Raw genomic sequence first — 24923 nt, forward strand, 5'->3', positions numbered from 1 at the left:
GGCAGTACTTTGTTGTAAGATCTAAAGGGAACATAAGCATCACTTGTCCAACACGCATTAAAAATGTCAGCAACCCAACATCTGAGCAGTCTCATAGCTGGGGGGGTGGGACTATGAGAGTCTTTCTCTTTGATTCTCACCAATATGTTTCGCCTTTACACCTTGGGTAGATTTTTGAAATGTCTTGTGTTTCATTTTGGCCATTTCACACCTTACTCTCATTATATGCATTATATGCATTAACTAGACCACACACAATCAAGGTATGATCTACAATTGTTATGGAGACTGGGACACATTTTATTTAACAAAATCAGCAACTCAAACAATTGATTAATCAATTCCAAAAGGAAGTGCCCACAGTCTTTTGTATTCATTTCTGTCAAAATATAAAGTGCAATATAAAAATGATAGTCCATGTAATGTGTTTTCAGATAAACGTATTAAACAAAAAGTTAAATCAAGTTGGATATTTGCTCATGGTTTGCAAGAATAAATGCACACAAACACATTGGAGAAAAAGAAGATCAGGTTCTGACTTCAGTAGCAAGAAAGGAAAAGCTAGAGAACAGCTAGTGAGAGATGGCTGAAGTGCACAATAAGCAGTATGATTTGATATATCTGTAGCAGAAATACATTAATTCAAACTGTATGTTGGAATCTGGTCATCAAAAGGTTAAAGAGGAATTAAGGTCTCACTTGCAGTTTTCAAATAATTGAGTATGGATAGTGTATTGGCTCAACCTGCTTTCCAAACTGCCCCAAAACCATATAATAGTCTGGAGGTTCTGGTAAACTCTGGAGTAATACAATTAAAAATGGGTTCCCAAGGATTTAACTGACAAGTATCTACTATTCAAATAATAACAAGGTATTGAATATCATTAAACAATATAGTATGAACAATAAATGAATGTAAATGCCAGATAAGCAGTTAGAAATCACAAACTGTTGCATTCACAGTATGATACAAAGTATGTGTATTCACAATGTAGTAAACGATGTAGTAAATTTCCATGTTTATTTTCTTAAATCTTCCTGAAGGATGAGTAGACTTCTAGTCCACAACTGGTTTCAACTACACAGTAGAGTCTTCGTCTGGTGATAGACTCTGTAAGTATTACGTCACATTAATGCAATTGTATAAAGTGTTTTCTGACTTAGTATGATTAACTAATATTAGTGGATACTACTTACTCTTATTACTTAGTTCACACAATTGAAGAATGTGGTCAGTTATGTGTAGAATCTTTCATAAATAGTGTGGAACCTAAGTTGTTCTCTAAATACATTAAACACAATGTAATTTAACATCAAATAATATATATTGCAAAATATGCTTATACTTACAAGAGTTCTGTTTTCAATCAATGATACTATGCTTCCAGTTTTATTCGGCTGTGAGTATGAGCCTTAATGGCTCAACCTATTTATTTATTTATGACATTTCTACCCCACCTTTCTGAACCCTGGAGGGGACTCAAGGCGGTTTACACATACGCAAGTATTCAATGCCTCAACACAATGAACAATTAAACTAAACATTTTAAATAGCATTATAAAATACATTAAAACATTTAATAACATTTAAAACAATGCCATCATTATTAACGATGCTATCCATCCACAATCGTAATCCGGGCCATTCCAATAGTCATTGCACATAATTCCATATCTATTTCACAAGATCTCCAAAGGCTTGATCAAAAAGCCACGTTTTCACTTTCTTACAGAAGGCCAGGAGGGAGGGGGCTGATCTAATATCCCTGGGGAGGGTGTTCCACAGCTGGGGGGCCACCACTGAAAAGGCCCTGACCCTTGTCCCTGCCAATCGAGTCGCAGAGGAGGTGAGATCGAGATAAGGGCCTCACCAGATGATCTTAAACTCTAAGATGGTTCATAGGGGGAGATCCGTGCAGACATGTAAAGTGGACCAGAACCATTTAGGACTTTATAGGCTAAAGCCAGCATTTTGAATTATTCTTGGTAGCAGACTGGCAGCCAGTGTGCTACCCGGGGGGGGGGGGGGGTAGCACCTAGCGGGGAGGGGGGTTGTATGCTCCCTGTATGCCACTTCGGTGAGCAATCTGGCTGCTGCCCATTGGACCGTTTGGAGCTTCTGAACAGTCTTCAAAGGTAAGCCCACGTTGGGCATGTTGCAGTAATATATTCAGAATGTAACAAGAGCATGGACCACCGTGGCCAAGCCAACCTATTGTTCATATGGCAAATATGTAGGTGTTTTATAATGCAATGTGTAACAGTTACTCACGAGTCACATTTAAAGAAATACAACAAATTTATACAAAACAGTCATGAGAGTTAGTCTCATTCATATCTTTAGGGAATTCCGTCTGTAGACTGAAAATCCAAAAGGATTCTCATTGTAATAGTTTGGTCTGGAAATCAATACCCTTGGAAGGTCTGACAACTTCTAGAATCTGGACTCGAAGTGATTCAGGATTATGGTTCAAATCTTCAAAACGTTTATAAAAATAGAATCAGTGTGTCATGTATCATGTTCAGCAGTTGGTGATGGAAGGTGTTAATGTAAGTCTTAGTTCTACAGGGCTGATTAATCTGTAAGTAGGAATTAAAGGTGAAAGAAAGTAAGGGAGGAGGCATGCAAGAGATAGGTTGCAGCTGGGTTGTACCGGATATAAGGAGCTAGCCTGGAGAATGATCTTTGGGAGAAAAGTATTTTCTCTATTTTGGCTGTTGCTGTTTTTTTCCCCCAAGGATTGTAGATTTTCGGTATCCTGACCTGTCTCCTCAGCTCTTGGAACCTGGAACCTCTGGACTGGTCATTGACTATGGTATAGACTTTTGATCCTTGGACTTTCTTGTTGGACTCTCGGTGTTTGACTATTGGACACGACCTTTTTTTTTTTAGTAGTGTCTTCTTGCACCTGCAACAGCATTTGCTATCAGTTTTGTTTTGATTCTGTGGTTGAGTGCTATCTTTATGTTTTACATTGGGACTTTGAAAACAGCCAGACAGTAAGTACTGCTTTAATTAAACAGTTTAACACAAGCTGGGTGTTTGTTTTGGTTCACCTCTGCTTGAGTACCAGGAGATCCCTGGAATCGTGACACAGTGGAATGATTTTTGATCTTACTCTTATGTTCTATAATTCAAAGTTTGACTTCCCTGCCTGTTTGACCGATATACATTAATGGACATAAACATGTGATAACTTAAATAATCCCTTTAGTGGTACAGGTAACAAAATGATGTATTTTGCATTCAATTTTAATGTGCTGATTCTTGATACGAGAATATCACTGCATATCATTGAGACAGTCAACCTTCTATTCACAGTGAGTCTGGGTTTGGGGGGGGGGGGTTGCAAGCATAGATAAGGCCTACATTCAATCTCAACAAACAGAGGTTTAAGATTAGATGAAATGGATTTGTTCTGCTAAACAAAAGGAGACCATTAATTAAGGAATATGGAAGTCACAGATTTGTTAGGAACAATTGCAACATAATCATTATCAGCACCTTTGTTGAAAGGTGGAGTTCACTCATACCCAATACAATGAGTGATAGTGGGGCCTTTCCCCTACTCTCCCAACTTCTCTCCAGACCAAAAGGGCCATTTCTTTAAAGCATTTGATAAACTGCTTTATTAATATTGCATCATGCTTTTTGTGTCTATATTTCACAGCTGCAATGTATTAAGACCCACCACTGTTTGCAAGCTATTTTGTAAACATAGCAAAAACACTGCTTACAGTAATTAGGACTGCTTTTTTCCAGCATCTTTCTACTTTTCTCCTAATTAAATTTTAGAGATTGCTGTAAATAATGTACTTTCCAGGAAACCCATAATGCTTATCAAAAAGATAAAATGTTTAATCTCTAATGAAAAGCTGAGCCTTCTTTTTGCCTTAATGAAAAGCTAGAATGTCTAGCTCAGTGGTATAATTGTGGTCACTGTAAAGATATTTGATAAGATCTTACATTGGGGCCGCCTAATATAAATGCAGACTTATACTATATAGCAGGGGTCCCCAAACTAAGGCCCGGGGGCCGGATGCGGCCCTCCAACGTCATTTACCTGGCCCCCGCCCTCAGTTTTATAATATAATATTTTTATATCAGTTTTAATAATATAATATACTGTATATACATATAATATTGATAATAATCTTATGTTATACAATATAATACTAATAGTAATACCATATAATAATATTAATTATATGTTATATATTACATATTATATAATAGTATAGTGGTATAGTTCAATATAGTAATATATAATGCTAATATTGTGTTATGCTAATAATATAATATATGCTATGTACATACAGCTGCTCTGAGTCCCCTTCGGGGTGAGAAGGTTGGGATATAAATGTAGTAAATAAATGCAGTAAATAAATAATTAATTTTAGACTTAGGCTCGGCCAAAGTCTGACATGACTTGAAGGCACAACAGCAACAACAATGCTAATTAACTTGACCTAATTCATTGGCCAGTAGCAGGCCCACACTCTCCAATCCTAATAGGTTTATATTGGTTAAAATTGTTTTCATTTTTAAATATTGTATTGTTCTTTCATTGTTGTTTTTGTTGTTGTTATTGCACTACAAATAAGACATGTGCAGTGTGCATAGGGATTTGTTTGTATTTTTTTTTCAAATGATAATTCGGCCCCTCAACAGTCTGAAGGATTGTGGACCGGCCCTCTGCTTAAAAAGTTTGGGGACCCCTGCTATATAGTGTTGATGCTATACACGGCTAGTCTTGAACAGCAACAATGTATGCATGTTTGCCCACAAGTATAATTTAATGGGCATGTAGGCATCCAGATGAACATGTCTGCATGAATTTGTAGGCACAATGGTACTCCATGCACAACTTTGTTTCTGCAACCTAGAACTGACATTCTACAACCCATAATGGGCATTAAGAAATGGACTAAAATGGCCAACCATTTTCTAGTGGGATTTATACATGTCAAAGGCAACAACAGGATTCCAGACTTTACTTTCTTAATTTTCTTTTCAAGTCAGGACAGCAGTCTTTCCAAGGAAGTAGACTATCAGAAAGGAGAATTCCCCCCCCCCCCCGCAAACAATAGACCACTTAACCAAATCAGACCTCCAGTTATAAATGAAGCTTTTATAGATCTAATATAGATCCAAGAAATTACTACAAACATTTCACAGAAAGAATGGAATGAGTATACACAGGCACGACAATAACCAGCAAAACATAGAAGAACTCTAGGCACTGTAATGTTTTCTTTCTTTAGCATTATGTTAAACTGCTTTGGATTGTACTCCATTAAAAAAGGTGGGATGTTAAATCAATCAATCACAAGAATTATTTAGACTAATTAGCTAGTGGCAGTTGTCTAAATCTGTAACAAAACTCAGAATATTCCATTTTTAAATGATGGCTGGGGAATCACAAGGAAACTGCAAAAATAAAATCCTAAAAGTCATTCATTGTGCTTAGAGTCAGAAGTCTTATCAACTTTCTTTCAAATGTTCTCAAGACCACATGGAATGCCATATGGCCGACTAGAGACCTATCCATACATGATTGTCCCGCTTTAACTGTATCAAAGAATCTTAAAATATCACAGCCTTTGATGAACAGATACTCGCAATTATATTCTTATATTGTAACACTTTTGTTAGATCAAAAGAGATAGTGAAAGTAGCAGTAATGCTGTATAGTTTGAAAGGTATTTTTAGGATTATAATTCCTATAATCGCACAGTCAGCATTGCCAATTGCTATGTCAAGATCTAGCAAGCTAGTTAAATATTTGTTCAAATTGTCACAGTCTGGTCAACTCGTTTCTGGCAGGATTTATCTTGGGAGATTTGAGAGGAGGGGAGGACAACATAATTTTGTACACATCCGAAGAATGTTCAGTTTGTTCTCTGAGCCTTGAATGAAATCCAGGTGGTGCTAATAAGTATCTCAATAAGACATCGATAAAAATAAGATATAGATGAGGCAGGCTGGATAATTGGGGATTTATGAACTGTTTAAAAGTGCAAGAATAGATCAAAATAATTGCTTTCACCCTCATGGGCACTGCATTAAGGAAAATGTCTAAAGGCATCTTTAGTTGAAAATATCTAAATCAATTATTTCCTGGTATAGTCATCCTCAAAGGGATCATTTTAATTAGGATACTAACATTAGCAGAGATTGCAGATTGTATTTCATTTGAACTTTTTAACTTTATAAATCCCTTTTGGATTTTATGCTTATTTTGTGTTTCTATTTTTCCTCCGGTTTGTGTTTAGGAAATCAGACTTATTAAAATGCATAACATTCAACACTGATTACAACATGTAACACTTTCACATTGTCAGTCCTAATGAAGAACATCTGTTGAAAAGCTTTAAGTACATTAATTGTGTTTACCAGTATGAGTATGCATATTCATTCAGAACTATTTCTAGGCTATTCCACAGGGTTTTGAAAGTGAATTAGGGACTACTATAATCCCAAATTAATTGGTAATATGTATATAGATCTAGATAGAAATTTCATCTTAGTGAAGAACAACAAATTTAAATAAAGAACAGACAATGAATTGGATACAGATAAACCCTACAGACAAACTCCAGAAAGGTTATACTACAATTATATTTGGATGCCAAATGGTTTATGATGGTTCATCCTATAGATTACAGGGATTTCTTGTTTGTTGAGGTACTTAGAATTATATGCTGGCAATCTCTGATATACATTCCTAAACTACAGCAATGGTGTTCTATAACAACATATTCTGAGCATCTCACCAAACTATAAGTCCCAGAATTCCATAAGAGAATCATGGCAATGCAAGTATTTCAAACTGCTATGCTATAATTATTAATGCATACATACTCCATGACTCAGTTTGAATTCAAGATGGCTTTTTCCCAGTTTTTTAAATTCAAATTGTTTCTCATTAAAATGAGAAAGTCAATGTGTGGATTCATATTAAAAATGAACTGAAAAAAAATCCCTCCTTCCATCGAACCCTATTTGATACTATATCGAGACAAAGAGGAAATGCAGGGGTGAAAAACAAGGCATGAGCAAAATCCATTTTACACTAAGAATAGAAATATTTTACTATTTTGTTGCTCAAATGAGGATGAATACTTTCCACAATTTGCTCACTGTGGAGATACTGAATGTTGCTCACCCAATATTTGCACATGCCAGAATTTGTTGGGAAAGTATTCTGCACAGAAATATTTTTGGATTTTCTTCATGCAAGAATTATACAGTTTTGCACACAGACACATAGAATACATTGGCCAGAAATCAGGATCTAAAGTTACACATCTGGAGCCTATCTGTATTTATGGTCACTTCATAGTCATTATTGTGGAAGTATTACAATGATAGCAACTGGCTTCCCAGAACTACATTACTGGGCATCGAGAATGTGGAGGAAAGTCCATTCTGCTTCTGATGGGGATGTGGTCAGATGATGTGTTTTATTACACAAGGCTGTGATATCTGACCTCATCACACTGACAGCTTCACTGTTTGGCAGAATCATAAAAACATATTAGGTAGAAGAAATTACAAGGGCCATCCAGTTAAAGTTCCTGCCATACTGCATTCCCAACAGATGACCATTCAGCCCCTGTTTAAAATCTCCAAAGAAGAAGATTCCATCACACTTTGAAGGAAAAAGATGCTAATAGGAAGACACAAAAACCATGTAATGAAAACAGTGAACTGGAGAAAGAAGCAAAGAGAGGGAAATAGTGAAATTCAGACAGAGATTGGAAGTTTGGCAGATGCCAGAATTTTAGAGAATAGCTACACATGTCATGTCAGAGCTGATCTGGAGTGGAGGACTTCAGATCAACCCTTGGAGAGTCTGTACAACTAGCTTCCTAGTCAACCTGGCAACAACAGGGTGTCCACACAACACAGCACTGACCCACCCTGGGGATGCTGATATTAGTACGACTCTGTGATGGGAGGGAAGGAAGGTTGCCCTCCCTTCTCAAAGTCATGCTTGCATTTCAGCCAACGGCAGCACGAGTGACAAGTGGTGACCACCAGCAATTTCACACTCCATGATCGCTGCTCTGATGGGGACAAGATCAGATGATAAGTGCTATCCCAGGCCCAGGCTGCCCAAATCCAGAGAAAGTGGGATGGTTATGTAAATGATGGCAGTCAGTTCCGAATCAGGACCAACCCAACTATTTACATATCCCCAAAATGTGGATGAGATCCAGAGCTTTGGGAAAGTTTCAGGGCCTTCCCTGAACATTTAGGGCAAATCAGATTTCTGTGTTATATGGTTGCCATGAAATCCATTCACCCCTACCTCACCTCATTTGGCCCATGTAGATGAATCCATAGATCCCAAAAGTACATTTTCCATTTCTTAGATATGGAGCATGAGGCATGGCTGGTTTAAGACATTTTGCCAACATCAGTAAAAAAGCAAGATAGGACGCATACTCATCCTATGTAACTAGCCTGACACTACAGTTGATTTTTTATTTAGCACCAGTGATAGAAGACCACCTGGGAGCAACAGTATAGCTTAGAGGTCACAATGAAGGCTATTTAGAAGACATTCTAGTGTTGCCTTCCAGTATCTGTTGCATGAAGTGACCACTCTGCCTAATGATATGTTCACCCCTAGTTCCAGAAGCTTTCTGCTTTGTTTAATTATTTGTTTTTTAAAAAATAAATTTATTTCATCATGTATCAGACATACTTAGAGCCCACCAGACTGAACATGAGATGAGATAAATATTCCTTAAGAGGCATAGCATCAGACTTAGATGCTCCAGGTCATTGGTTCCCGATCCTAACTAACCATGCATACAATGGATTTTAGGTCCTATTAAACTAACACAGATAATGGAAGAGATAACCATATGTATTTTGCTTCAGGTTAAGTGCCCCAGCCTGCCATCATTATAGATACTTCATTGCTTCAATGCTTCTATCACCTGCTCTAGGCTCAAATAAGTACTTTTTCCACTTTGCTTTGAAGACCTTTTTATCTGGCAGATGTAAAGTGGACTAGAGTCTAAGGGAAGAGTTGGAATATATTCCTGCCTTGGACCTAATAAAATCAACTGTTGCTCTGACATTAATAGCCTCAGCTTTGTTGCATGTGTACCCATCACTGTAACACAACACAGAGCTTACTCGGAAAGACCATTTTGCCTTAAGCAAACAGTATTTATTTTTATATATACAATCAGTTCATTGTATAACAACAGGATATTTTAATCTCATTCTGGCTTTCAGATCTAGTGGCTAGGTTTGTTGCCAGCAGGTATCTGGCATTTGCAAACCGCATGTATAATTTCATCTCTGGATCAATTAATACCTCAATTCTTTGTTAATATGATGAAACCAAAAGAGCCTACCCCTTTATTTCCTTCTTTCCAATGACTTCCTCCTGTGTGTGTGTGCGGTTGTTTTTTTGTTTTGTTTTTGCAGTAGTGACATTGGTATAAAGAAACATGACATCGTGCTTGAATTCCTATCAGAATAAAAAGACATAAAGCTATTTAATCAAGGTATTTCTGTTTGTTTTTGTTGGCCTTTCATGTCCATAGATTCTGTATGCTTTGCTTCAACTATTCAAGGTTTTTAATCCAAAAAGCAAATCTTGATTTTGCCATTTTATGTAAGGGACATCATTTTTTCTATGCCTGTTGCACTAGGGCCCAGAAACCTCTTTTCACCACAAACCACATACTGCCCAGGAAATCCAATAAATAAAAATTATTAAAAGCAGAGTATATAAAAAGAGTATATTCAAAAGAGAGAACCAAAGTTCACAAGGTTATTTCCATAAATGCTGAGAGTCCAAAAATCCATTCAAAAAAAGTTTCCAAAATCAATCCACAGAGATATCCAAAGACAAAGTAACATGAATCCACAGCAGGCAAACTATGCTACAGAGGAACGAGAAGCAAGAACAGCTTAGAAACTTGAATACATGAATTCCAAGAACACAGGCCCAAAAAACCAAGAGCTCTTTACCTGAATGCATTGTTGCTCTTGCAAAGATTGTACCAGCAGGAACCATTTTAAAAGCCCCAAAATCTCCCATGACATCATTTTTCACACACCTGCTTCTCTGATCCTTATCTCTAATTCTCTGGGAAAAGCGAGTCTGCCTTTGTTGCATGCCCTGTCTCCACAATTCCAATCGCCTTGACCTAGACAAACATTTGTCTCCCATATTTCTCTCAGCCTGCACTTCTGACAGGTTCCCATGGGAATGGATATATTTTTTCACCTAAAGAAACAATGGCCTGTGTCTGTCCTGTCTTCCCATTCTCCAATTATATTTCCAATAACAGATTGAAGTTTGAGTTCCAATAACAAGTTTGAGTTCCATGAAAGAAAGAAAGAATCTATGTTATTTAAATGGAAAATATCTTTTAATAGTAAGCAGAGAAGGCAACATGTATGCCATGGCTAAAGAAAAATATAATTACATACTCATTAGCATTATGTTTTTAAGGAACAGTTTTCATGGGAAAAATTATGTTAATAGCAGTGAAAGATGGAAAATCTAGATTAATATAAAGCATTCAAAGAAGCAGTCTGACCTCCAGCAACATAACAATGCTGCCTTCGTTCTGGCATTCCACTTAACATACCCAGAATAGAAGTAGTTGACATTTAATGTTGTGCTCTGTATGAAGGATGATTATCATAGAAGAGTAAGGCAGTCCTCTCTACTCTGCCTGCAGAAGTCATAATTGTCATAATAAATGCCCACATCAAACAGACATACCATGCAGCCAAAAAATGAGAGAGACTTCCCTTGTTTCAGGAGTGGAAACAATTACTAGGAATGATTTTATGAAAGAAACATCAATATAGGAAGAGAGTTCCACGAGCATTGGCTATGCTGAACAGAGCTGATGGGAATTGCAACTTTAACACATTTGGAGGGCCACAACTTCTTCATCTATCATATAAAACCATTGGATTTATCTCAGGACCCAGATTATCTGCTTTGAACTGGATTATATGAGCCTACACTGCCATATAACCCAGTTCAAATCAGATAATCTGGATTTCTTATGGCAGTGTAGATAAGGCCAAATGAAAATTGGGAAATGTATATGGTCAACATCAAGGCCAGTTCTTTATTCTTTAAACTGGGTTGTTGTATGTTTTCCGGGCTATATGGCCATGTTCTAGAAGTATTCTCTCCTGACGTTTAGCCCACATCTATGGCAAGCATCCTCAGAGGTTGTGAGGTATGGAGAAACTAAGCAAGGAAGGTTTATATATATCTGTGGAAAGTCCAGGGTGAGAGAAGAACTCTTTGTCAGTTGGAGGCCAGTGTGAATGTTGTTTAATCACTTAAATTATCATTGAATAGCTTCATCTCCTGGCTTCTTCCTGCCTGGGGGAATCCTTTGTTCAGAGTCATTAGCTGCCCCTGGTTCCCATGTCTGGGACTCCTCTGTTTTCAGAGTGTTGCTTCTTATTTACTGTTCTGATTTTTGAGTTTTTTTAATACTGGTAACCAGATTTTGTTCATTTTCATGGTTTCCTCCTTTCTGTTGAAGTTGTCCACATGCTTGTGAATTTCAATGGCTTCTCTCTGTAGTCTGACATGATAGTTGTTGGAGTGGTCAAGCATTTCTGTGTTCTCAGATAATATACTGTGTCCAGGTTGGTTCATCAGGTGCTCTGCTATGGCTGATTTCTCTGGTTGAGTTAGTCTGCAGTGCCTTTCATGTTCTTTGAACTGATGGTTTAAATTATTTTGAAATGGTAAACAGTTTAAATGTTATGCCAATGTTGACTTTTTTTGTATTTTGTTCTTAATTGTATTGAATTTTTAAAACTGTAAGCCAATTTGAATCCCAATTCTGGGGGAAAAACAGAATCTAAATAAATAAATAGACAATAGTTTCACTGTTATCTATAGCTATATATATCACTTTGTAAACAGATCACAAACAGTAGTCACCTACTTAAGTTCCCTTAAAATTATAGGCAAGTTAAACAAATTTAATTTTAAAAATCAAGAAGTTTTATTCTTCATTTACTATACCTTACAGCAAGCTGACACTTCCACAAGATCAATTGCAGAAGGAATTATTTTTGGAGATGCACTCTATGGCTGCTTTAATGAGAAGCTTATCACTTTCCTGGAACGGATTTATCTACGGACAAAAAGTTCTAAGCCCTGCTCTTTCCATGGCATTTAAAATGCAGCAGGCTCCATAGAAACATATCATAAAAGCAAAAGCTTACCTAGCTTTAGTTTGGGATATTTGTCACTCACATGCATGTAATTAGTTGTTAATAACAGAACCAGTTGTGTGTAATGAACTGAATGTTATTGGAGGAAGGCTAAAAAGCATTTAAATTATGCAACTCCCCATTTCTGGTAATTGCCCAGTGTCTGGTTCTGTTGTTGTTTTAAATTCTATGTCATTAGGTCCTGGGTTACTTGTTCTTTTTCCCTCCATAAAGAAACTGATTTGGAAGAGGAAAGGGTGCAAACAATGATACTAAGCATCTACACTCTGACAGTCCATGAATAACAATACTCATAAAGGTTGCAGTTTGCAGGAATTTGGGAACTTCTGCAGAATTAGCAAGAATGCAGTTTCTGTGCTCATTATTGCCTTTCTAGCAGCTGTTGCCACCAATTTTCTGGCTGCCTGCCTGCCACAGCATTTGGTTGTGCTTCCTGCCTGCCACCTTCCCCATGTTTTCTACATTAGTGGATATGTATAGATCTTTAAGGACTATATTTGTATATGGGAAACAAAAGGGAAAGCACAGGCAGAAAGGAATTTAGCAGTACTTTTGAGGCTGATTTATTTTAACAAACTTTTGTGAATTCCATTAATAATCTTGCTATCAAAATTAATCTACAAAAAACACATTCTTTCTCTGGTGCTCAGGTTATGGATTATGCATTCAAAAATTAAAGATTTCTTTTGATTTTGTGAAATAATTATGAGAATATCAGCAACAAATTAATCCATCAATTTCAGAGACTAATGAGCGTTTCAACATCAGTATCAGCTATTGATAAATAATTACTGTCTTTTCATATTTCACAACTTCTTTCTTATTTAGTCTTCTTCTTTCTAAGCTATTTTCCCAATGGAGGGGTTAGCAGTGTGACTGTGGTTTCCACTGGGCTTTGTTTTGGGCATCCGTCAGGTTAGCAGCACGCATGTCTTCTTTGATGGTGTCCATCCATCTTTGATGGTGTCCATCCATTTAGCCCTCCATGTGATCGTCATCCTGCAATCTCCAAATGTAGTGCTTTTTTACTACTGATGTTGGTTCTCTTCTCATGCCATGGCCGTATCACTGTAGTCTTGCTTCCTGCATTTTCTTACTGGTTGCTTTTATTCCTAGTGTATGATGGATGTCATCGTTTGGCACATAGTCAAGAAGTGCTGAACCACATGTCCATCTCAGCATTTTCATTTCCATTGTGTTAAGGGATTGTTCGTGTTTCTTTGTTGCTGGGCAAACAATTGTAGTGTAGATCTTAGCCTTGACTTGTTCAAGCATTTTCGAGTCCCATAGAATGCCAGTAGTTTGCTGCCATTTCAACCAGGCTACATTTCTTCATGACTGTACGTCTGGCATTGTGTCACCATCTATAGAAATCAGTGACCCTAGGTATTTAAATGGGGGGGGGGGGCTTCTTTAGTTCTTTTCTTTTTAGTGATTACTAATGTTTAAAAGGAGCCTCCGGTGGCTCAGTGTGTTAAAGTGCTGAGCTGCTGAACTTGCAGACCGAAGGGTCCCAGGTTCAAATCTGGGGAGCGGAGTGAGCACCTGCTGTTAGCTCCAGCTTCTCCCAACCTAGCAGTTCGAAAACATGCAAATGTGAGTAGATCAATAGGTACTGCTCCGGCGGGAAGGTAACGGCGTTCCATGCAGTCATGCCGGCCAAATGACTTTGGAGACGGACAACACCGGCTCTTCAGCTTAGAAATGGAAATGAGCACCAACCCCCAGAGTTGGACACGACTGGAATTAACATCAGGGGAAACCTTCACCTTTACCTAATGCTTAAAAATACATTTCACACACATCAGTTATAAAGATTGAATAAGACTGACAGTTTCCTTTAAATACCATATTGCTTTAACACATTCAGAATTCAGAATTTTCGAGTCCAAGAGATATAGATTTTAACTCACATATACTGTAACAGCGTAAAGTCTAGCCATCCCCTGGCAGAGTTAAACCTATATTTATTTTATTTTCCTCTCTCTTTTTTTGCAAAAAGGTTGTTGGCAGTTCAACTCTTGAGCAGAAGAAATGTATTTTGAGATTGCATGAAAGAAAAAGATTCTTAAGGCTGAAGGTTACATTCATATAAGATTATATTCATTCTGCATGAGATCTACTATATATACTCACACAAAAGTCAATTTCATGTATAAGTCAAGGGCAGATTTGGGGACCAAAATTATGGATTTTGATTTAACCCATGGATAAGTTGAGGGTGATTCCACTGGGAGGGGAAAGCACCAATGATACTGCAGGGAGTCAGTCACTCCTGGCCTCCACCACCATTTCCTCACTCAGGCACCCAAAAAGCTTAGAAATATCACTACAGCAGAAAGAGCAAAGGTAGTCAATGCTTTTTAATGTTCTAAGATCTTGCATTTCACTTCTCAACTCAGAGAAGGGGATGGTTCCTTTGAAAATATTAATTACATTGTAGTGCTCACATTGATCCATGGATAATTGACACAGGTTTTGGGGGTTAAATTTTAACTGAAATTTCTAAACTTATATAAGGGTATATAGAGTATATGCTACAGTTAGCCCTCTGCATTTGTGGGTTTGACTTTTACAAATCTTATTATTCACCGATTTAATTAACATGTTCACTAGCCCCCATGCATACATATATATAAACTCAGAAAATCTCAGATATTGATATTTGTCAGTGAATGACTGCTGAAACCATGAGACCTAGCGGCTAAATTCTGGCTGCTTTATTTTTGAGGGACTTGAGGTCAAAATGGTTGAGATAATAGGTGGTGAGATAAATATTCAAAGAATTATTAAATAAGTTCACCCATGAAATGGCCAATTCTAGATGACTAACCAAATGACTTACTGTTTCCTTCAATTTTGTTTTAATCCACCCCTTCACAACCATAACATAATTAAATTTTGTGTGTTTCAAGGGTATGTGAATATGTGCCTTCAATTTGCCTGTTGACTTTATGGTGATCCCATGCATGTGGTATTGTTGGTAGTCTTTCATCCAAGTACTAACCAGGCTGATCCTTTTTGACTGGTATCTTTATAGTATTCAAGACGGTGTTTTTATTTTTTTAGTTACTTTGCCCTAGGTTTCAGATGGTATTGTCTTCCCTGCTTAACCTCCAATGTTTTTTCATCAGTGTTCAGTCATTTTTCTTACCAGAAAAGAGAGATACTGAGATGAAGTAAAAATAGGTTCATGGTGTCTTATGTATACTTAAATGTGTTTGCCACATTGCAGAGTGAAGTTAAAAGGTGAGTCTCAGGTTTGAAGCAGTTGAAGATCATTGGTTTAGAGCAATCTTGACTCTACAGAAAAATTGCATTGCCCATCACCCAGAATCAATCGGATTATTACTAGCACATAGTGAAGTGATTTTCAATTTGTAAAACAACTCTCTCCATCTCCTTGGTGCCTGACAGATGTGATAACTAACAGGTATGGGGGAGGAAAAGACTGAAAGAAATGAAAATGACATCTGGCTAGACCTCAGAGTATTTTATAACCAGCACACACCACCAATCAGCTCCTTTTTCTCCACCAAAGTGACAATAAGCTGCATTATATTCAATTTAGAACAATCATGTTGTTCAAGCAGTTCAAATTGTAACAATTGTAAGATCATGATTACAGTACTGCTTACAAAAAAAAATGCACTGATGTTTGTGGTCACTAACACATTGATTTAAAATTCATAGGTTTCTTTACTCATGTCCACATCTCAGAGGTCTGGGAATCAATAGACATTTCCCAGTGAAAATTAGAAGCCACCTAGGCAAAACCATACTATAGAACTTTGCAAGAATGGCAAAATGGCCAGGCCTCTATTTTTCAAACAGGCAGATTAATTACTTCCAAAAATAGTTAGACATGGAGCACTTTACAAACACTCAGGGATCACCCACTGACCATTTAATACAGGTTTAAGCAGTATTGAAGAGTGTTTTCGCTGTGCAAATCCTGGAAATAGTTGAGGCCCGAATGGTGATTACATAAACCATAGAGCCCTAATGCATATTAAGGGCTATCTTTTGAACACTTTTGTAGCTGTTTGTTTGAAACTAGTTTCAAACTGCATTAAATGGTCAGTGTAGATGAAGCCAAAGATCCAAGTGGGGCAGATTATTCACAATAGTTTATGTTTCTTCCATTCAAGTTTTTTGCTCTGTGACAGTTGTAATGGCAAAACTGATTTTAAATGGCCAATATTACAGTAGACCCATTAGAACTCTTGTCCCATTGAGTTTCATGATTTCAGTGAGTTTGTGCTAGTTGAAACTAACAATTGGATAAGTCCCTGAAAATGCCCCTTTACACCAGAAACGAATGGCCTTATAGAAATGGGTGTAGTGGTAGGCAATTTACAGAAATGGCTACTTCTTTTCATGTCAGTGGAGGTTTGAGATCACTCCAGATTTTCAGCCCTGTTTCAAAAAAAAGCTATCCAAGGTTCTGAAGTTTATCCTCAAGATTTGCTCAGTACCTTGGATGCTTCTTTTAAAGTGTGGGTGGGTTCTTTAAACTTGGGGTGGGTTCACTATCCCACTGACATGAATGCTACTAGCAAGAACGGAAGATATATTATGCTCCCATATTAGTTAAATCAAATCACAGCTAAACAGTATTATGGTTGCCATCACTACACATTACAACATAGAACCAAGTGTCATGTTGTGTTGCATTAACTGAAACACAGTGTCCAGGGGAAGGGAAGTAATTTTTTTCCAATATTCGTAGGACAATTCAGTCAGGGCTGGAGTATTGTGCCGATCTGGGGCTAATTGCCTTTAGAGAGGAAATTGACATGCTAGATGAGTTTCAAGGGAGTTCAACAAGAACAACAATAAAAGAGTTTGAGTTGCAGCCAGCTTTAAGAGAAAGAAAAGACAGAGATGTGGCTTCAAGGGACTTCTCAAACATGGAAAATGTTATATTAACATTGTGGTAATTTTCATATGAAAGTATTCAGTAGCAGGTGGATCCAGTATAAGAATGCATCCATATCGAAGTTCTGACCCCTATCTTCAGAAATCCAGATGGAAATGTATAAGACCATGGTGGATGTGTGTTCTTAAGCCTACATCCTAGTATTGATCTCAATCAAAGTAAGCTCACTGAAATAATAAATGAATAAATAAAATTTGCATAGTTTTTTTTCAGCTATCATGCCCTCTGTTTCTAATTTCAAGTCTAAGTGCCATTGATTAAAGAAAAATGTATGCACAAACTTGGGGGATCTCCAAGGGTCACAGAATGCTAAAGCCATGCATAGCATACTGAAGCCATCCATAATGGAAACATGATTGGATAATTCTGTAAGATTCAGCACATAATCCTATCATCTCAGGTATAGATTGCTTATTAGCATGTCAGTGTAGCCTTCTTAAAACTAACTTTCTAGGTGAACGTGCAAATGATAACCCCACCTGTTGCCTTCATTTTTCAGTCCATCTCTCTGATAGAAATATTGTGTCAACGATGTCATTACTTCCCAGACTTTCTTGACACTTCACTCATTACTACAGGTACATCTACACTGTAGAATTAAATCAGTTTGATGATGCTTTAGCTTCCATGGCTCAATGTTATAGAACCCTGAGATTTGTAGTTTTGGGAGGCACCAGCACTCTTTGGCAGGGAAGGCTAAAGATCTTGTTAAACTGCAAGGCTCATGATTCCATAGCATTGAGCCATGGCAGTTAAAGTGTCAAACTGCATTAATTATATAATGTAGATGCATTCTAGAGTATCTTGCAATATCACAATCTTACACCGAAAAAGAGGCTAAGCTAAATATGCAAGGTAAGTTGCCATCAAAAGGGCTAGAAGTGGAAAATATTACTAAGAGAGGTTTGGCATTCATATTCTGTATAATCTTTCAATTATTTCACCTGTTAAGAAAATCAATATGCTTTTAAGTATTTAACTGTAGATCATATTTTTTTCTCATCTGTAGAAAGAGTAAAATAAACATTTATTCAGATCAGAATCCTATTAATCATAGATACTAAGTAGAAGACTTTTTCAGATATTACCATTAAACTTGTTAAGTTTGAATTATAAACTTCCTGCCATAAATGTAACCCTACTGTAAATATCTGAATATTCATATCAAAATGATCAAAAACAATTTAAAGTATAAACATCCCCTTCTGCCGGGTATGTAGCTATGGGGGAAAACAAATTGTTACTTCAAATAAGAATTCTACTGCCCACAAATTTATGTTTCCCTCAATTCTCTAATTTCTAGCATTACATAGAGAGAGATTGAAAATCATTAATGCCTAGATGTCTTATATTTGCTGAATGCTATATTTCCTTGGAAACTTTGTTTACTCTCCTTTCAGATGAAAGTTTTTGTCATGATAGAGGAAGGAAACCTTGGACACAGAGCTAGTGAATATCCCTTGCAACTCTGGTGTTGCAAGAAGTAATTAGTGGCTCCAGTGTCAGTGGGGCAATGAATCTCTCAGTTTTTATCCAGATTATAAAGGAGCACTTCAAAGTGCTGTGCCCATTTCATAAATAGGGATATCACTTCTTCAAAGTCCATACCAAAACTGATAGCAGATTTACCACAAAGTTGGTGGCTTTGACATCAAAACCACCCACCACAACTGGAGACTAAACAGAGTTGTGGCTATAGTTCCCTCCATTTGTGTCTCTAGGCTTATTAACAAACCCAGAACAATAAAGAGAAGAAGTCTGGTCATATTACAATTCCAATGTCAAGCATGTTCTTATGCTGAAGCCTACCAGAATCTTTTATGGCTCTCTGAACAGGTGTAGCTTAAACAAAGATGGCACCTTGAGACCTAAAGGAAATTTTCATCAAACCACTTCCAAAAAGAAGTGTAAAAACCAGTAGAACAGTAGTTCTCAACCTGTGGGTCCCCAGATGTTTTGGCCTTCAACTCCCAGAAATTTTAACAGCTGGTAAACTGGTTGGGATCTCTGGGAGTTGTGGGCCAAAACACATGGGGACCTACTGGTTGAGAACCACTGCAGTAGAAGAATTTTCATTGCTTGAGGAAAAACAACAGAAGCCATCCACCACTCTCTGTCTCCAAAATGGTGGTGCATAATTGTCAGGTAATTTTGCCCATGGAGCAACTCCAGTCTTTCCCTGGGAATTAAAAAAAATCAGTAATAATAATAATAATAATAATAATTTAAATTAATGTGCTTCTTTTGCATGGCATTCACCTGAGGCAAATGCCACTGTGCCTAATGCTGAACTGGCCTTGGGCCGGTTTTTCAAGCACAACAGATATCAACTACATATCACTGATTTGCCAAGTTTTTCCTTTATGTCAACACTTTGTAAAATTATAGACTAAAAATATATATTGTAAGGATATTGGAACAGTGGCAAACTTGTAGAGACTGCTGCTCACTGAAAAGTATTCTCATAACTTTTGAACTAAAATGCTATGAAGAAAAACAGAAGTATAGGGAGGGTTTTTTTACTGTTATATTGGAGGTAATTTTGGATAATTTAAAGGTAAATAGGAACTTCATCACTGGAAATCTCTGATTAGCATTATTGCAGTGAGCTGTTTGATTGGTAAAACATAACAAGGCAGAGATAGAATGCCAGCAACTCTATTTGCTCCAACAGTGTTTTTCCAGGATGAATTTAGCCTGCTATTGTTTATAAAAGATGGGTGTCCTATTTAATTCAGATTCAAGAGCAAAATAACAGAATGAACCAGACCAACCACAGTGAGGTACAAGGAAACAATTACCGCAATCACTGCCATCCTCAAGATGTGCTAAAATAAATGTTGGAGAAATTATCACCAGGTTGGGTTAATACTAATACAGGGAAAAATACTCCAAGTAATGAACAGAAAATCGAACTGGAAGAAAACAGGAGAACAGACTAATTAATGGGGCACAACAAAAGTGTACTTTAAAAAGACAAGACATTGTAAGTATAGGAAAAGGTCCAGCCCAGTTTCAGTATGTTTGTCCCATTGATTTTATACTTCCTTCCTACCTGTTCAGACCAATAAAATTCATATTTACTCAGCTTTTGATAGTTTATTCAATGTGTGTTTTATGTTGGAATTACTATATGATTATTATGACTCTTGCTTTGCTTCATTTTTACTATCTCAGTGCAGGGGGAAATCAGAACCGCAGGGCATGGATCTGGGATACCAATGCAGAAGTGATCAGGTTCCAGAGGACTTTGGGCCATTTTCCTCACCCTATAAACTTTAAGCAGACACATTCTTCTATCCACAGAAAACCAGAAATGACCAGGATATCACTACTGATTCTGAGAGGGAGTAAAATCTGAATAGTAAGGAAATAAAATTTTATAATAGAACAAGGTTGAGGAATAAATGTTCTTTTTAAGAGAAGAATGTTACTGCTTGGATCTGTAGTTCTACTGCCATGGTTCATTGAACCACAGAGTTGGAAGAGACCACAAGGCTATCCGGTCCAACCCCTGCCATGCAGGAACATACAGTTAAGGCACCCTGGACAGATGGCCATCCAGCCTCTGCTTTAAAAATTCCAGATAAAGAGGCTACACCCCACTGTTTGCTTTTTAAAAAAATGTCTTTTACTGGGTAAAAGAGGAGATTCCGGGGATGAAAAATGGAGCCTTGTCTCTGTCTCAAGACCTTGGTATGCTAGAGTTGGGAAATGGTTTGAGATACCAGGTCAGATCCTCACCCCACAAACTGGTTGACACCAGGAGCATAATGATCCTTCCTGAAATCCCCAACCTCCCATGGCCAAAGCATCCTTTGGCATTTCTGGAAAGACAGAGTCAGCCCCCCATGGACTGGACTAGGTCCATGGACCAGAGATCCTATACTCTAGGCTTGGTTTCTGTTGAGTTACTCTCATTCATTGTTTTGACAGAAGAGAAATTCCAGATAAAAATATTGAAAGTGATGAGCACTCTCTCCTCCTTCATTCACACAATGTGCTTTTAGTTTGAGAATGCTGAACTTGCAAACAATCTGAAAGGAAAAGGAATGTTGGCATCTCTTTCTCATTCCAGTGATATCTCTAATAATTTAAGATACATCTTCAACTTTGGAAAAACATTTCCACTTTAAACATACAAATAGGTTTTGTTCAACTAGTTAATAATAAAAGATGGCTTTTCAAATAACCATATTTCAAGCAGACATTTCTCAGAATAAAATAATGGAAATGAGATGATGTCTCTACTTTATGTTGGGTGAAAAAGAATACATCATTATATTGCCCAGAGAATTGAGTATGTATATTTAGACTGTAGGAAATTTGCCTTGTGCAAAGAAACCATGCCATTGTGGGTTACTCTGAATCAATATTCGGACTTGACAGAGAGGTTTTGGTAGTTCATGATATTCCAGTGTTATATCTCCATGGGAACTAAGAAAGCTAGAGGGATGATTTTCCTGTCTTCCCATCTCCACTGAGGAGAAGACGAGCAAAGTGATATGGACATAGAGGAGGAGGATTTTAGGATGTCTGAACTATATATCTATTCCTGACTGTCTCCCTAAAGATCTGAAGTAGAAAAAAAATGAACTTCCAATGTCTATCAGAATATTATGATACATATGCTCTACCTATGCTTAGGCTATGAACATAGAGAACTGAAATCCAGCAACATCTACTGTTGCTGATCTCTGATTTAAGGAAACAAAGAACTGAAATGAAAGTGAAGTAGTCATATAAATGCAGTATGACCTTCGATATAAAGTTTAATTTACCCATACTCCAAAGAATATCCCCTTTTCCCCAAGAAGTGTTTGCAGGCTTCTCTAAAGTACTCCAGTGCAATTCTATGGTATGCTTCCAGCCCAAATATGGTCAAAAATGAGTTCACTGTCATCCATGATTTTAGCTACCCATGGGGGGTGGGTGGGTCTTGGAACATGAATTTGGAGTTTGTTCTGTGTTCATATTTTTGTGTCTAAAAGTATTGTATTTACTGCTGGAGAAAAAGACGTATGATACTCCTTGGAAAAAGTTCTAAAGCGCCTTTGGATTTCTGACTTAGCAAACAGATGTGCAACACATGCTGCCAGAGGACTCCCCACTGAATATATGTGAGCATCTGCTGAAGAACATATGTTACTCTGGTTACAAAATCAAAACAGAATTTATCTAGTGAATTTTAAAGAACCTTAATAACAGTCATTTGTGCCACCATCATCGCAATCATCATCACCAACTTTTTAACTTTATAAATCAGCTAGAAGTTGTTCAAACATACTTTCCCTAATACAATACTGTTTAGTGACTGGAAGCATTGAACAGGATTAAGCTCTGTTAAAAGTGTGGTCTTCATTTAAGAAAACATTCAACTATATTAGTGTGCGTTGTAAGGCAGGATGTGTCTTGGTCATGAATCTCTTTTAGTCTTGTAGCAAGCAGAATGGGTATAAATAGGAAATTTCTACTTTTCATTCATTAAATTGTGTGAGAGTTTCAGCTCCAGAAATTTCTGCTGTTAGGTTTTAAATATCAAATTAAGAATAAGGAAAGCTGGAGTAATATATCCTCAGTTTGCTGAACAAATGGGAAAGCCTTACACTTGCCTACTTTGGTTCATAAGGTCACAGTCCCTAAAGCAGTGGTTCTCAACCTGTAGGTCCCCAGATGTTTTGGCCTTCAATCCCCAGAAATCATAACAGCTGATAAACTGGTTGGGATTTCTGGTGGAAGTTGTAGGCCAAAACACCTGGGGACCCACAGGTTGAGAACCACTGCTGTAAAGCTTGTCAATTTTTTAAAAAAACAGGGTTCAGCATATCCTTGTCAATGTGATCCAGATGAGTAATTCTCAGATTATCTGGTGTCAGGGAGCAGCCATTATTTTTCTCCAGTGTGCCAGGAACCAACTTTATATTTGTGCCAATTGGCAACAACTGTTTTTTTTTTCTTTTGTGGAAACTCACCAGGGTTAGAGAACCAGTTACCAGCATCTGTCTTGGAACCACCAGTTTGGATACCAGTGACAGATCCCTCAGTGATCTACTAGTAGATCCAATTCCATCTTCTGCCCAGCATTGTACTCCAGGCCACAAGCAGAAATGGTAATTAAACTATTAAGGTTAACTAATATGTGTGTATGAATTTCATGGTTTACCTGCTTTAACTACATTAGAAACATTGAATAAATTCTAGAATGACAAATCAAGATAAATTTCATTGCTCTAAATGGGTTTCCTTAGTTGGCATTAGAACACGGTAGATATTTTTTTTGAAATTTAGGAATTTTAAAAAGTATTTTATTTATTTTATTACTTGTTCCAGGTCCCCATATACCAAAACCTGTGGATGCTCAAGTCCAACTTTAACCAATGGTTGAGTAAAGTGGCATCCCTTATAAAATGTAAAGCAGCAATGGTGCAGAACCAGGGGATACAAAAGCTGAATGTAGATGTGCCACTAAGAAAACCTTATGAAATTCATGAGGCCACTACAGGTTGACAGGTGGCTTGGGTGTACATACAGGCACAATGTTCCCCACTAGTTGAAAAGAAACACAAGCAGGTGATTCCACCTGCTGCTCAGCCACATCCATAGCTCACATGTTGGGAGCACCTTATGAGGCTGGCAGGGAAGAGGTCAGGCTGTGGTGCAGGCTGGATAGCAAGCCAGCTGCAACAAATCACTCTGACCAAGAGGTCATGAGTTCGAGGCCAGCCTGTGCCTGCGTCTTGTCTCTGTCTCTGTTCTATGTTATGGCATTGAATGTTTGCCTTTATGTGTGCAATGTGATCCGCCCTGAGTCCCCTTCGGGGTGAGAAGGGCGGAATATAAATGCTGTAAATAAATAAATAAACAAATAAATAATAAAAGGACACACCAGCACTATGCATAGTGCAAAATCCTCAAAAACAGCCCATCTTGAGAGCACCAAGAACCTGAAAACCCACCTTGTTCTTGTTGGAAATAGAAACCTCCCAAGCCTCTCAGTATTTGATTTGTTAATGTATATATTTGCTAACCTGTATTCTATATGTATGTTTGATTTGCCAGTTTGATGTGGGAGGGACTATAGACATGTGATGTACTGAGCATGTTCAGACTCAGGATTCCATTTTGTATTCTCTTTTGCATCAGACCTCAGTGGAAGTGGGTGCATGTATGTTGCTGTTTGGACTTCAATATAGAAGTATGCTTATGGAGTTCAGTGAGTACAAGTACACTTAAAGACTATTGATTAAGAATGATACACTGTATATTCAACACAGAGAGAAGCTACATCCTATCTGTAACTGAATTTCAATAAGAAATGTGCCTGAATGGTGAATTAATGCAAGATGTTTATGAGTAAACAAGAGATGTTATTTTTCAAAGTAAGGTAAAAGGTAAGATAAAAGTTTTCCTCTGACATTAAGTCCAGTTGTGTCCGACTTTGGTGGTTGGTGCTCATCTCCGTTTCTAATCTGAAGAGCCAGCATTGTCTGTAGATCCCTCCAAGGTCATGTGGCCGGCATGACTGCATGAAGCACTGTTACCTTCCTGCCGGAGCAATACATATTTATCTACTCACATTTGCATGTTTTCGAACTGCTAGGTTGGTAGAAGCTTGGGTTAACAGCAGGTGCTCACTCTGCTTCCCGGATTCAAACCTGCGACCTTTCAGTCCGCAGCTCAATGCTTTAATACACTGCGCAACCAAGGGCTCGATTTTTCAAAGTA

At 37.5% G+C, this 24923-nt stretch overlaps 1 protein-coding gene across 2 annotated transcripts in view; it reads left to right on the top strand.

The window, feature by feature from the left end:
• Positions 1-2521: 2521 nt before the first annotated feature.
• The window catches only part of agtr1 (angiotensin II receptor type 1), a 79323-nt gene continuing 56921 nt past the window's right edge, over positions 2522-24923 (top strand). Inside the window, exon 1 of one of the 2 annotated variants that reach the window (XM_062976655.1) lies at positions 2522-3000. The gene's annotated coding sequence lies outside the window, so the exon portion shown is untranslated. Of the gene's footprint in view, positions 3001-24249; positions 24412-24923 lie in introns of those variants that run through there. The other variant, XM_062976657.1, reaches the window with a different exon arrangement.

Source organism: Anolis carolinensis, chromosome 3, assembly GCF_035594765.1.
Source record: "Anolis carolinensis isolate JA03-04 chromosome 3, rAnoCar3.1.pri, whole genome shotgun sequence".
Classification (NCBI taxonomy): domain Eukaryota; kingdom Metazoa; phylum Chordata; class Lepidosauria; order Squamata; family Dactyloidae; genus Anolis; species Anolis carolinensis.